The sequence below is a fragment of the Triticum urartu genome, unplaced genomic scaffold, assembly GCF_003073215.2.
Source record: "Triticum urartu cultivar G1812 unplaced genomic scaffold, Tu2.1 TuUngrouped_contig_5051, whole genome shotgun sequence".
NCBI classification, from domain to species: Eukaryota; Viridiplantae; Streptophyta; class Magnoliopsida; order Poales; family Poaceae; genus Triticum; species Triticum urartu.
The window spans coordinates 1-14507 of record NW_024115692.1 but is presented as its reverse complement, the minus strand read 5'-3'; the positions used below and the strand labels follow the sequence as shown (position 1 = coordinate 14507).

Here is a 14507-nt window from a genome sequence, read left to right as displayed (position 1 = left end):
AGTGTAATACAGTACTTCACAATCTTTACAAGATCCTTACAAGCAATCACAAAACTGGCACCTGCTCCCGTCATGAACATGCCAAACTCATTGGACTACCATAGTCAGATGAACAACATGCCGAACTAGCTGGACAACCATAGTTAGGGCTGGGAACAAACAAAACGGCCTTCAAGAAAACAAACAACATGCCTTCCTCGGTTGCCCTGTTACATGAATCAGTAGAGAATAATCAAAAAAACTAGGGCAAATATATTATGAACTGACCATTCAAGAAAACGATAGTTATTTAGAATGATAACACAAATTGAGTTAGTACCATCCTTTTTGTTCTCCAGCTAGTTAAAATGAGATACTCTCATACAAGAAAATAGAGAAACAATATGAAAGCTAACACTAGGGATGCCATACTGAAAGAGCAAGCTATTTTGTATTTGAGAAACAAAAAATACACCAATAATTTTTCAGAAGGCAACTGAACTTCAGTGCACACATTTAGATAGAAACAAGGGCTTGAACTATATACATTAATTAGAATAGGATCGAAAAACACCAATGTAAGCGAGAATTGACAAGTACACTGTAGGATTCAATTCGTCTTCCCCGTATGTAACAACCAACAAACATCTAACATCATTATTTTACCGCACAAGACTGGCCCACAGCAATAGAACCACAAAATTTAAGCACGCAAGCACATTATAGCAAGTAGTAAAAGCACAAAATTTGAGCTTGCAAGCACATTATAGCACGTAGGGAAGTGGGAAGATGAACTAATTTAGATGCTAATTGATGACATACAACACACCTCATCCACAACAATACACTTGTAAGACAGTTGGACAATGACACACGAATTTCCACAAACAATTCATGTTGACGATTAAGTTGTGTAATACATAGGGCAATTAGACTAGCGCGAACAAGAAGATAATTTACAAGTTACAAACTATAATAGCGCATGGCCAAATGTTCCAACCAAGATCAACTAGAGCATGCAAGAGATGGAGAGATCCACCACAGACTAAAACAAATTACAACAGACTAGACGTGCAGGTGCATATGCTTGTGAGCAGGAAAATAATGGTACATTCACAACTTCAGTTCAGGTAAATATCACCACATGTATCAGTATACAGGTAGCAATAGTATCATCGAGCATAGAGAAATAGCAGCTTGACCCATATGTCATAGCTCTTTAGAGAGAAAGATAGAGCAGGTTCAGCTAGCTATGTATTCATAGTTGAGAGCTAAGCAATTTGTTTGTTTATGCTATAATTGACAGACCTAGTACAAGAAACAAGCAAAGTGAAATAGTATTGACAAATTCGATGGCAATACAAGCTGATCTACTTAGCTAGTAGGTGACCATCAAATCCATGATGCAGCAGCAGGTGCAAATATGATATGATGTGAAGAAGAAGCTAGCTGGAGAGGTTGGGGATGAAACCAAAATTACAAACCATTGTCGGACCTCACATCACCACTGTTTTATCGTTTTATAAGCAACTAGAAACTATGCAGAGCAGAGCAGACCGGACAGTAAAAGAATTATCAAGCATGGCAAAACAGCAGCGTGGCCATCAACTCACAGCCCTGAAGAAAGAAAGAACCAATAGGGTCAGCTTCTTATTTATTCAGAATTGAGAGTTGAGCAATCATTAGAAAACTAAAGATACTGCTCAGCTAACTAAATAACACATGATTCAGTCACACGGTATAATTCTGACTATAATATAAGTAAGGAACTAAAGACACTACATACTTAGAACTCAAATGAAAGTGAGAATGATTTGTTTCTATGCAAACAGTCTGACTTTATTTGTTTATATTAGTAAAAACAAGTCTATCAGGTAAGATCAAGAACACTAATACTAACACAGACATATCTTCCTTTATGTGAATAAGTGTGCTTACTTCATTAATTAGTGGTAGTAATTGTTCCATGCTAATACGAGCACACGCCCTGGCCTATCAAAGTCTGGATCTAATTAAATCGCAGTATGGACGTGTCATATCACCAAGGCAAGTACTAGAAAATCTTTGCATCATTTTTCAGATAGATAAAAATGTAGTTTTACTCATCCTAACTAGCGTTGTGTAGCAGCGCTAGAGGAAAGTCGGCTGCTAGTATACTACATGGCGTGTCAAAAATGTTCGAAAGGCTAGTACGGTAGCAAAAATGAACTCTTCCCTCCAAGCAAAAATCACAAGCAATATGTATAATTTCAGGCAATGGTGTTTCTGTAGACTTTCACTTGTCACTACATTGTTGAATGGGAATCAATAAGAATCCATTTTAGTAAACACAAATTTTAAGTTGTTGCATGATCATGGACAAGTTTAAGTAAACACAAGTTTAATTTGCTGCATAATCATGGACAAGTCACACAAAATTTCAGTAAATTGTAGATGCTCAAAATTTCAGTAAACTTTGCATAATTTTGCATAAATATTACTATTGTTGGTCAGTGATTGTTTCTTAAAAGTGAAAAAGAAATATAATTTCATGCCAAACTGCTTGTAGTTTACACTATGCAAAAAATGACATTCAACATCCAATTCAAATTCAATGAAGTTTAACTGAATGTACAGTTTCACTATAGACCAGTTTATACAACCCCAAGGTCAGAAATTTACCTTAAATACAACCCCAAATGAACCAGTTCCAATAGTGACCTACCAGCATAAGAGTTGACAATAAGATTTCCCATTTCAAAATTTGCAAGGAGTACAAATTAAGTTCAATTTGCAAGGAAGAAAATTGAGTTCAGTTTGCTTGCTTGCAACCAAACTGTACAATTTCGGCGTACTACTTCTTGCAACCAAATTGTACAATTTCGGCGTACTACTTCTTGCGAGCAAACATACTATACATGAGGTCAAGCAAGAATTTAAGCTGCAAGGAGTAGAGCACAGATTCTGTAAGCAACTAGAACAACAGGAAGGTACTGAGCACATACAACTGGCTCTAGTATACCACCATGCATGAGCACTTGTTAATATTTATATTCATCACATCAACCTATAACCACCTATGCTTACAAATCAGAAAGAGCACATATATATTGAACAAAAGCAAGAGCCAAGGGCGGCCATTTCAAATTAAAAGAAATGGTGCATAAAAATCAGTGCATCTCACGGCCTCACAACATAAACTGGAACAATATGTTATACATATATCTATATTGCTTGATGTTTCATCATTGTTAATTGAGATAAAAATTCAAAAAGCACTGTCACCTAGTCTCTGAATCAGAACATCTTCAGTTCAGCAACAGGCTGTACGTATAGTATGAGCAACACAGGACAGTAAAAACAGTGAGCAAAAGCCAAATGAATTGCTTTATCTCCACCTAGTTCGTAACGAAGCATGGCACAAGAGATACATGTCATAATGCCTATATAAGATGCAAAAATATATGTGCATCTCATATCAGACTAAGAGCCAACGCTGCATAACAGTTCTGAACTTCTGCCAAAATTGAACACAACATGTACCAAGGAAAATAAACACTTGTAGATTCATATCACACTAACAGCCAACACTGCATAACAGTTCTGAACTACTGCCAGAACTGAACACAACATATACCAAGGAAAATCAACGCTTCTGAATTAACATCAGACTAACAGCTAGCAAACACCGCATAACAATTCTAAACTCCTGTCAAACTGAACAAAACATACACTGAAGGAAACAATCAGCAAACAAGATGAAAAGTGTAACAACCTGAGGTTCTGTCAACAGGATTACGTCTAACGCAAGTGCTCAGTCCTCTTCCATGCTTCGGAGCCATCGCTTGAACTATATCGGTGCCCGATTCACCATCGGAAGCACCAACCCCATCACCATGACGATTCATAGCGGAATCACGCGGCTTGAAACACCTCGCCCACGGATCCCCGGGCAGGCCTCGTGCACCAACATCACGCGGGCGAGGCACGTTCTTATTAGACCCGAGGTTATTAGAGGCTCCCTCTTGGAGCACCTTGAGCCCATGGCCACTACCCACATGGATCATGCTGTTGTCGGGAGTGGCGTGGTGGTGCTGCTGCTGCTGGCCACGGAGCTGCTGCATGAAGGACGCCTCCATGGAGCCGACGTAATGTTGTGGGTGTCGTTGGTCCATCCGGCCGACACCGGCCCCCCAACCTGATCACCCTGCTGAAGAAGAAGGTAGAAATCAGTTTAAGTTTTACAGGCACAAAATCACATCAAACAGTTGTCCGACAGTAATACTAGACATCCAGATGTCCAAATGGTTATATATAGCATACACGATCTATTTGCTTGGCTTTGTGCTACTTTTCTAGCCGAATCATCTGCTATCCATGGCGATTTGCAAGCTAATCAATCGAAGATGCTTTTGCAAGGGAATCGAAATAACAGCGGTTCACGTATGGATTAGAATAGATTATTACCTTGGCAACAGTGTCGGATGGGTGTTGAATCGTGGACACGTCCCCCATAGGATCGAACAGATGGACGGAACCCAAGCTCCCTCCTCCGCCCAGGAACTCCCGCCGGACGGCGACAGAGGTCAATCAAACAGTAGCAGAGGATATATAGCATCGATTTTCTCAGGGGGGGAATGCAGATCCTGGTTGTCCTCGTCCTCGTCATCGTTGTCGATGTCATCCATGGAGGTTGCCTGCCAGTTCAAATCCAACCTAAAAAGGGTATCAGACAAGGAAGTAGAGAGAGGATCGGGGCCGGGGAAGGAGAAGGGGAAGTAGAGACAAGGAAGTCGGCGTCGCGCTCGGCGTCCTTGCTGGCCTTGAGGTAGCGCGCGATGTGGCCAACGAGGAACTGGAGCCCGGCCTTGGACGACCGTGACACCGGCTTGGTCGCCTTCGCCTTGCCGCGGCCGGCGACGCCTTCGGTGGAACTCATCGCCGATTCGCCTTTGGGGGAGGTCCGGACGCGGTTGGCGACGACGAAGGAGAAGACGGTGAAGACGCGGCAGGAGCGGCACCTCCAGCGCGATGACCGGCCGCTCCAAGAACCGCTCGCAGTTGGTGGCGGCGGCCCGGTGGCTCAGCCAGATGCCACCGGGGGACGAAGGGGACGAGGGGGATCTGCATCGGGGGAGAGGGGGGAGGGAAAGAAAGAAAGGAGGCGGGGGGTGGATGGAAAACGAGGGAGAACAGAGTTAGGGTTTCGCCTCACGTGGGGTTGGTGGGGGAGGCGAGGGGTGAGGGCTGCCGTTGGAACCGGGAGGATCCAACGGTGTTTCGTGCATGATCCGCGTGTCTGGTCCACGGACCAATCAAAACGCAATACAACATTATGGCCAACAAAATTGGTCGCGATACTTTAAAAATAAAATATTAAAATCATGTAAACTATTTTATGATTACGAAAATCAATAAAATAAAAAACCTTATTATTGTGTCACCAATTGTGAACTAGCTTTCAGGAAAATAACAAACATGGAATGGCAAACAATGTTGTCTAAGGGAGTTTTATTTTCTTTGGACGAAAAAATTATTGTAAGTTATTTTATTTTCTTTGGACGAAAACAATGTTGCCTCGTAGTTTGCTCTTTATTTTTCCTAAAAATAATTTTAGGTACAAAAGTATATATTTAATCAGAAAAACACCAAAAGTTTTCCAAGATTTAACCACTAGCTAGGAACAGTCATGCCCGCCGTTTTGACCGCATTTTGAAACGGGCATGAAAAATTCAAAAAAAAAACAAAAAATGGAAAACCTTACCATTGTGTCATTATATGTTGCCAAGTTACCAGGAAAAATAATAAACTTGTAATATGATAATTATTTGAAAAAAGTGTTCTCAGAAACGAGCTATCATGTGTGGAGATCAATGGCTTTCAAGCCAGACGATCAATCTTATGGCCACATTTATGGCATAGTTTGTTCAAATGATATCATATTATGCACAAGGGTGCATATTGGAATGACAAACAATGTTGCCTAAGAAAGTTTTCATTTTCTTTGCACGAAAAAATCATTCTACATTTTCCGATTGCCCGAAATGAGTTTTTTTTGTGAAGGACCTACCATATGTTTGTTGCAAAATTGGACCAAATCAATTTTATAAAATACTAGGCCATTTTAATGCACAATTGACAAAATGGTTGGGTGTAAAAAATTTTTATCCCACATTTATGGCATAGTTTGTTCAAATGATATCATATTATGCACAAGGGTGCATATTGGAATGACAAACAATGTTGCCTAAGAAAGTTTTCATTTTCTTTGCACGAAAAAATCATTCTACATTTTCCGATTGCCCGAAATGAGTTTTTTTTGTGAAGGACCTACCATATGTTTGTTGCAAAATTGGACCAAATCAATTTTATAAAATACTAGGCCATATTTAATGCACAATTGACAAAATGGTTGGTTGCCAAAAGTTTTGATCCTCCTTTGGTGAAAACGACAAATTCCCGCCGATTCAGTAGGAACCGGGTCAAATTTGAACTGCAGCAGCCTCATCGTTTGCTCTTTATTTTTTCCAAAAATCATTTCTAGGTACATAAGTATTTATTTAATCAGAGAAACATCAAACGTTTTCCAAGATTCAACCACTAGCTAGGAACAGTCAAGCGCGCCATTTTGACCGCATTTGGAAACGGGCATAAAAAATTCAAAAAAAATCAAAACATTGGAAAACCTTCGCATTGTGTCATTATATGTGACCAAGTTTAAAAGAGTATTCTCGAAAATGAGCTATCATCTCTAAAGATTCATGGCTTCCAAGCCAAATGGTCAATCTTATGGCCACATTCATGGCATAGTTTGTTCAAATGATCTCATGTTGTGCACAAGGGTGGATATGGGAATGGAAAACAATGTTGCCTAAGGGAGTTTTCATTTTCTTTGGACGAAAAATCAATTTCCCATTTTTCGAGTGCCCAAAATGAGTTTTTTTTGTGAAGGACCTACCATATATTTGTTACAAAATTGTACAAAATCAATTTTCTAAAATACTAGGCCATATTTAATGCACAATTGACCAAATGGTTGGGTGTCAAAAGTTCTTATCAATCTCTCATGAAAAAGACATATATCTGCCGGCTTAGTAGGAAACGGGTCAAATTTGAACTGCGGCTGCCTCATAGTTTGCTATTTATTTTTTCAAAAAATCATTTCTAGGTACAAAAGTATCTATTTAATCAGAGAAACACCAAAAAAAATTCCAAGATTCAACCACTAGCTAGGAACGGTCATTCCCGACGTTTTGACAGGATTTTGAAACGGGCATAAAAATTCAAAAAAAAATCAAAAATTGGAAAACCTTCGCATTGTGTCATTATATGTGATCAAGTTATCAGGAAAAATAATAAACTTGTAATACGACAATTCTTTTAAAAAAGTGTTCTCAGAAATGAGCTATCATCTCAGAAGATTCATGGCTTTCAAGCCAAATAGTCAATCTTTTGGCCATATTCATGGAATAATTTGTTCAAATGATCTCATATTATACACAAGGGTGTATATTGGAATGTCAAGCAATGTTGCCTAAGGGATTTTTCATTTTCTTTGGACGAAAAATCAATTTTCCATTTTTCGAGTGCCCAAAATGAGTTTTTTGTGTGAAGGACCTACCATATATTTGTTGCAAAGTGGGACCAACTCATTTTTATAATATATTAGGCCATATTTAATGTACAATTTACAAAATGGTTGGTCGTCAAAAGTACCTATACACCTCTGGTGAAAAACACAAATTTCTGCCGATTCAACAGGGAAGCGGGTCAAATTTGAACTGCAGCTGCCTCATAGTTTGCTCTTTATTTTTTCCCAAAATCATTTATAGGTACATGATTAGCTATTTAATCATAAATACATTGTTTGGTGGCGATACATTGAGGTTTGGATGGTGGCCCAGGGCCCCAACTCCAAAGCGCGTAGACTCGCATGCCCGCCGCGTGGTCACCGCATGACTGTGATGTTGCCACCCGTTCCTGGCGGCCTAGGCATGTCTAGTGGGTTGGGCACTCCCCTGATAGGTTTCAGGAAGGAGAAGGCAATAGACGAATCTCACGAGGAGACTAAACTAAGGTCAAACATGAAATAGCACCCAAGTGTTTGATTAGTGGTATGGGAAATGCGCATGGCCAATGGGCCTGAGTTTAGGCCGAGGATGATCATCTACAAAGGACACTATCTTGGAAAATTTGCAGCTCAAATGGAGAAGCCTAGCTGTCACTTTCTTTTCAATGTACCACACTGGACAGAAATATGAATGTTGAAGCCATGCTCACATGTATTGTTAGATGGGGCTCAAATTTTGTGGAGAGCTATGATTTGGGAATATAGAAGATGTGGCCAAAATTCAGCTCATTATGATATGCCTAGCTAGTACTTCCTTCACAACAGTTCGAGTTGAACAACAACTTTGGAAATTTGCTGAGGAAGATTTACCAAGCAAATGGAGTTGAATATTGTCATGAGGCAATGACTAGGATAGTAAAGAATGCTCAATTTTTTCTAGGAATTTTGGGAATGACAGAAAAATAGGTTGCTTCACAACCTAGGGCAAAAATTGACACATGGACATGACACATAGGCAAAACTGATGAGGTGGCGCCTAGTCATAGCAATCCACCGCAATTTACAAGGTTATGTCCATCTATATTGGTTGTGATTAGCTAGAAATAAGGCAGCGGATCAGTGCTGTCTACTTTATGACCATTTCGTGCAAGGAAATTACAACCTTTATGGCCAAAATGATCGGTATAGTTGAGGGTTTGGAACCCCCCGAGCAGCTTTTGACCAATTGGTCTCAAATGGTCATAGATCTATGACCAATTCTTCCAGGGTCACTGACAGAAGGTCACTAGTTGACATATTTCTTGTAGTGGCGACACTCTGCGCAGATCTAGTCCTCAGCCATCTACTATTAGTTATTCCAAGCATGCCAGGCAACGACGAAAGCTTCGACGTCGACCCCTACGTGTGTTACATCTTCGGCGAGGAGAACGAGCCAGAGCAGATCGGGGAGCAAGAGCTTCATCTTCTGGTGCAGGCACCATGGCCCATCGGCAGCGATATCGGCATGACAGTCCTTGGGCGCACAATCGACATATTGCAAAGGAAGTGTGATGAGCAGTGTGCCATCCACCGTGTAAAAGATCTAGAGCTGCTTGGCGGCATGATCGATGACCCACCCTAAGATCCGCTGTAACCAGTGCTCATCGAGAGCGCGATGCCCCACAAGGAATGGGGCAGAGGACCTTTGCGATTCAATCAAGACACAGCCAGCCCGTGGCTTCATCATTGCCCGTGGCGGCCGTGTAAACCTCGATCGCGATGATGTGGTGGCCAGGCTCGAGCGCATCCTTGGCGGAGTTGATGTCCGCGATGAATTAGAACATCACCAACGTGATATCTTGAGGATGCAGGTGATGTACATAATTTTCTACTAGGCGAGAGACATGGAAATGGAGCGGTTGTGCGGAGATATCAAGCTCTTTTGGAAGAGGCCCAGCAGCCCCAAGAGCCTCCCAGCGCCAGTACATCCGTAGGCGGAGGCAAGTTGTAACACGTGGAATGAACATCCACAAGGGTGCTTTGCTGATCATGGAGTCCAAGAAGACCGTTGTCGGAAGGCCGCCAACTCAGCCTTTTAGCCTATATGTTACTATAATTGTATGCATATGTAGGTCATGATTGTTTTGGAAGTTGTCGCAAGTGGCATTTTAAATTGTCCTGAATATGTAAGACAATTATTAACCATTGCCATTGTAAATTTGCCTCAATGGCGAGCAGAGCGCGCGCAGGGACGCCAGAGCGGAGTGCACCGCGGCCACCTCAATGGAGAGCAAAACGCGCGCGGACCGACGTGAGCAGAGCATGCTACGGCCGCCTCAACGGCGAGCAACCACGTGGTCAACCTTCTAGCACCCCGTGGGAGGTGCAACGGTGCATCCATCGGACACAATGGTGATATCTTGACCGTGTGTGATACTCGGTAGACACGTACATGTATATCCGAGAACGCGGGCCTACATTTTGGGCTTCCGATGCGTGGCATACGGTTGCTCGATAAGAACTCTTTGTGATGAGATAGAACAACAGAAACAGGCTTTGTAGGCCTAGTACCATCTATAAATTTTGACCTTGTTTCTCGTCACATTGCTGACTACAATGCAGTAAGTAATTGCAAATCTGTTCATGCCGATCAAACTAATATGTGTTCACACTTAGCACTGGGCTATAAAAACTACCCACTAGAAAATTACTTCATAGTTCCTCTCCTCATCTCCCACAAAACTGGTCTTTCCTATCAAGTGTTCCGCCATGACTGGTAGGAGGAGATTCGGGTGCACATATAACTAGGCAGCAAAGAACAAGGTCGCGGAAGCACTAGAGAGGTCCTGCCGCCAAGCGGAAGCCGCAACAGAGATGTCTCGACGTGACGCGGAGCCCTTGAACAAGCTCTCACGGGGACGCGAGGGCTCTCACAAGCGCACTCGCCGTGTCGGCGATCGTGACGAGCTCACATTGCTGAAGTCCTTGGCCGGTGAAGACGACATTCTCGTTGTCCTCATTAAGCAGTAGGAGCTGGTCGACGGCTTGATGAAGCTGCTCGAGTTCAGTGATGCCTCGGTTGAGAAGGCGACCGGCCTCATCGAGCAACTCAAGGGTGACAATGCGAAGCTTGTCAAGGTGCTCGTCGAGAAGGAGGAGGAGACCACCGATTGGGAGATGCTACATGAGTAGAGCAATGCCTCGGGGATGACGCTAACAGCGGTCGTCGAGGAACTGATGGGTGACTTGAGGAAGCTCTGGATAGAGCGCAAGCAGGAGCTAGAGGATGTCGTCGCCCGATGATCCATCGAGGAGTAGAGACAGTAGCGACCCAGATCGTTCTCTGCGATTTCCTTCTTCTCTTGCCGCCGGTCTTCCAGGCTTTGCTGCATCTGGCATTTTAAATTATCCGGAATATGTAAGAAAATTATTATCCGCGCCATTGTAAATTTGTCATCGTATTATCCGTTGCCTTATGTGGCATTTTAAATTAGGTCGGAATACAACTTGAAAACACGAACAAAGCAAATGCTAATGTTGAGCGGGTTCATGGGATCTCAAGCAAACACCCTCCGTCCAGGTGCTTTAATGAATTGCGTGTTAAACAGTAGCTCGGCCGCCATTAATGAAGAAGTTGTGAGTGAGGCGGGCGGCTGGTGGATAGAGGTTAAAGAGTTAGCTTCCGTAGGATCGAAAGTATGTCTAAAGGGGGGTAATTAGACTACTTGACCAAATAAAAATCTAGCCTTTTCCCAATTTTAAATCTTGGCAGATTTTAACAACTTAGCACAAGTCAAGTAATTAACCTACACATGAAACTCTAAGAGTATAGCAGCGGAATGTAAAACAATCGCATACGATGGTAAAGGGAGGAGTTTGAGGGAGCAAACGCAATGTAGAAAAGGAGATTTTTGGCATGTGAGGGAGTCCTGGATTAGGGGGTATCCGGACAGCCGGATTATATCCTTGGACCAGACTGTTGGACTATGAAGATACAAGATTGAAGACTTCGTCCCGTGTCCGGATGTGACTCTCCTTGGCGTGGAAGGTAAGCTTGGCAATACGGATATATAGATCTCCTTCCTTGTAACCGACTCTGTGTAACCCTAGCCCCCTCCGGTGTCTATATAAACCTAAGGGTTTAGTCCGTAGGACCAACAACAACAATCATACCATAGGCTAGCTTCTAGGGTTTAGCCTCTTCGATCTCGTGGTAGATCAACTCTTGTAATACTCATATCATCAAGATCAATCAAGCAGGAGTAGGGTTTTACCTCCATCGAGAGGGCCCAAACCTAGCTAAAAACATCGTGTCCCCCGTATCCTGTTACCATCCGCCTAGACGCACAGTTCGGGACCCCCTACCCGAGATCCGCCGGTTTTGACACCGACATTGGTGCTTTCATTGAGAGTTCCTCTGTGTCCTCATCATTATGCTTGATGGATCCTTCAATCATCGATAGCGATGCAGTCCAGGGTGAGACTTTTCTCCCCGGACAGATCTTTGTATTCGGAGGCTTCGCACTGCGGGCCAACTTGCTCAGCCATATGGAGCGGATCGAGAGCTATGCCCCTGGCCATCAGGTCAGATTTGGAAACTTGAACTACACAGCCGACATCCACGGAGACTTTATCATTGACAGATTCGAGCCCTTGCCGAGTGCGCCGCACGGTCATGATGAGCATGATTTAGCTCTACCATCGGACAGTGTTCAGGAGATCGCACCGGCGACCGCTCCGACCATCAATTCAGAGCCAGTTGCGCCATCCAAGGACGGGTGGATAGACCCCGCCATGGAGGCCGCATTTTCAGCGGCGATCGATCCAAATACCGACCTTACCCTTCACGGGAGCCGTGACGCCGAACTGCTGGATTCTTCCCCGGCAATGGACTCCGAACCGCCTGCGCCCGTGCCTATCGAATCCAACTGGGCGCCGATCATGGAGTTCACCTCCGCGAATATCCTTCAACACTCGCCCTTTGGCGACATACTGAACTCATTAAGGTCTCTCTCCTTGTGAGGAGAGTCCTGGCCAAACTATGGCCGGCCAGATCGGGATGCGGACAATGAAGAAATTCGCCGCCCACCCACCACCCACTTAGTAGCCACCGTCGATGATTTAACCGACATGCTCGACTTCAACGACCCCGACGGTAGGGACGAAAATGGAGGAGACGAACAGGAGCCACTGCCCACAGGGCGCTGGACGCCCACTTCATCATATGATGTATACATGGTGGACACACCCAAAGAAAACAATGACAAGGAACGGAAAGACGCAGCGAAGGATCGTTCCCTCGAGAAGCAGTCAAAGTGGCGGCGTAAGCGCCGCTCCAAATACCGCCTCGGCAGAAACAACGATCATATAGACCCAGCAATAGGCAGGGTGAGCTAGCGGACGACAAACACGGCATTGAACCACCGTCCGACCATGGCAACACGGAGAATCAAATCGAACAACCCGACTCCGGCGAAGATAACAATCCGGATGACATCACACCGGACAGGCACACAGAGCAACAGAATACCCATCAAAGGCTTGTTGCCACTGCGAGGAGTCTGAAAAAGCAGAAGCAAAGGCTCAGGGCTGCACAAGACACACTCAGAATTAGATGGAGTAAAGTAACACTCAGAATTAGACACACTCAGGGTGTCAAAACCGGGGGATCTCGGGTAGGGGGTCCCGAACTGTGCGTCTAGGCCGGGTGGTAACAGGAGGCAGGGGACACGATGTTTTACCCAGGTGCGGCTCTCTTGATGGAGGTAAAATCCTACGTCCTGCTTGATTGATATTGATGATATGGGTAGTACAAGAGTGGATCTACCATGAGATCAGAGAGGCTAAACACTAGAAGCTAGCCTAAGGTATGATTGTATGTTGTGGTTGTTGTCCTACGGACTAAAACCCTTCGGTTTATAAAGACACCGGAGAGGGTTAGGGTTACACAAGGTCGGTTACAAAGGAGGAGATTGTGATGCCCCGAGACCGATGTGCCAGGTGTCCTCCGCTTATTTGCTGTTGTTGGCTTGTCATTTGCTTGCGTGTTGCATCTTGTCATGTCATCATTGCATTGCATCATCATGTTTTAAAACTTGCATCCGTCCCGGTCTCCTCATTCCGTCCATTGTCCATTCCGAGCCCAGACACACTTGCATGTGCCCGCGGCACGTCCGGATATTATTTTAGAAGTGGCCGGAAAATGTTCTCGGAATGGGATGAAAGTTGGCGTGCGGTGTTATTTTGTTGTAGGTAGGCCGCCTGCCAAGTTTCATTGCATTCGGAGTTCGTTTGATAGCCCAACGGATAACTATAGCGACATTATAGTTGGTCTAACGTCGGACGTTTTCGGTCTCTGGAAACAGACGCCGGGCCCTCTCTCTCTCTTCTCCCCCTCGCAGTCTCGCCACAGCCCACCTAGCCCATCCTCCTTCCCCTCTTCGCTTCCGGAGTTGTCCGATGCGACCGCATAGTCCGAAACCCTCTCTGCACAGTGCATCGAACCCCTCACGTGAGCGTCCGAAAGTAGTCCTGGACCCGACCCGAGCAGTCATCACCGTCGTGTCCGGATCATCCCCAAACGTCTACAAAACATCACCATTTTCTTATTTGGACTCCCTAGCCTATTTTTCCCGACCGTCCGATTACGATCGGAGGGACGGATTAGCCCCTAAACTCCCCCTCTTTTCCTTATCTATATATCCTCCCTAGTCTAAATATGGTCCAAACCCTAGACCAACTCCCTAAAATCCCTCCACCCCGCCGCCAGACCAGATCCACCTCGGGATCCCCCTCCTTGTTTTTCCTCCACCCACCAACCAGCCACTCCCTCCTCCCGATCTGCCTCCGTGCCTCCTCTCCCTCCTCGGCACGATCCCGAATGGAACACGAGCACCTTCGCGCGCACCCCCTGCATCATCCTCGCCACCAAGCTCCGTGCATCGGCTTCCCCACGCGCCCCCTCGCCCCGGAGACTCCGCCGGGCGACAGGCCCCTCCCT

The 14507-nt window shown here is 44.5% G+C and overlaps 1 pseudogene; it reads right to left on the bottom strand.

Annotated features, from left to right (window-relative positions):
* Positions 1-1291: 1291 nt before the first annotated feature.
* LOC125528708 lies at positions 1292-5152 on the bottom strand (annotated as a pseudogene).
* Between the last annotated feature and the right edge of the window lie 9355 nt (positions 5153-14507).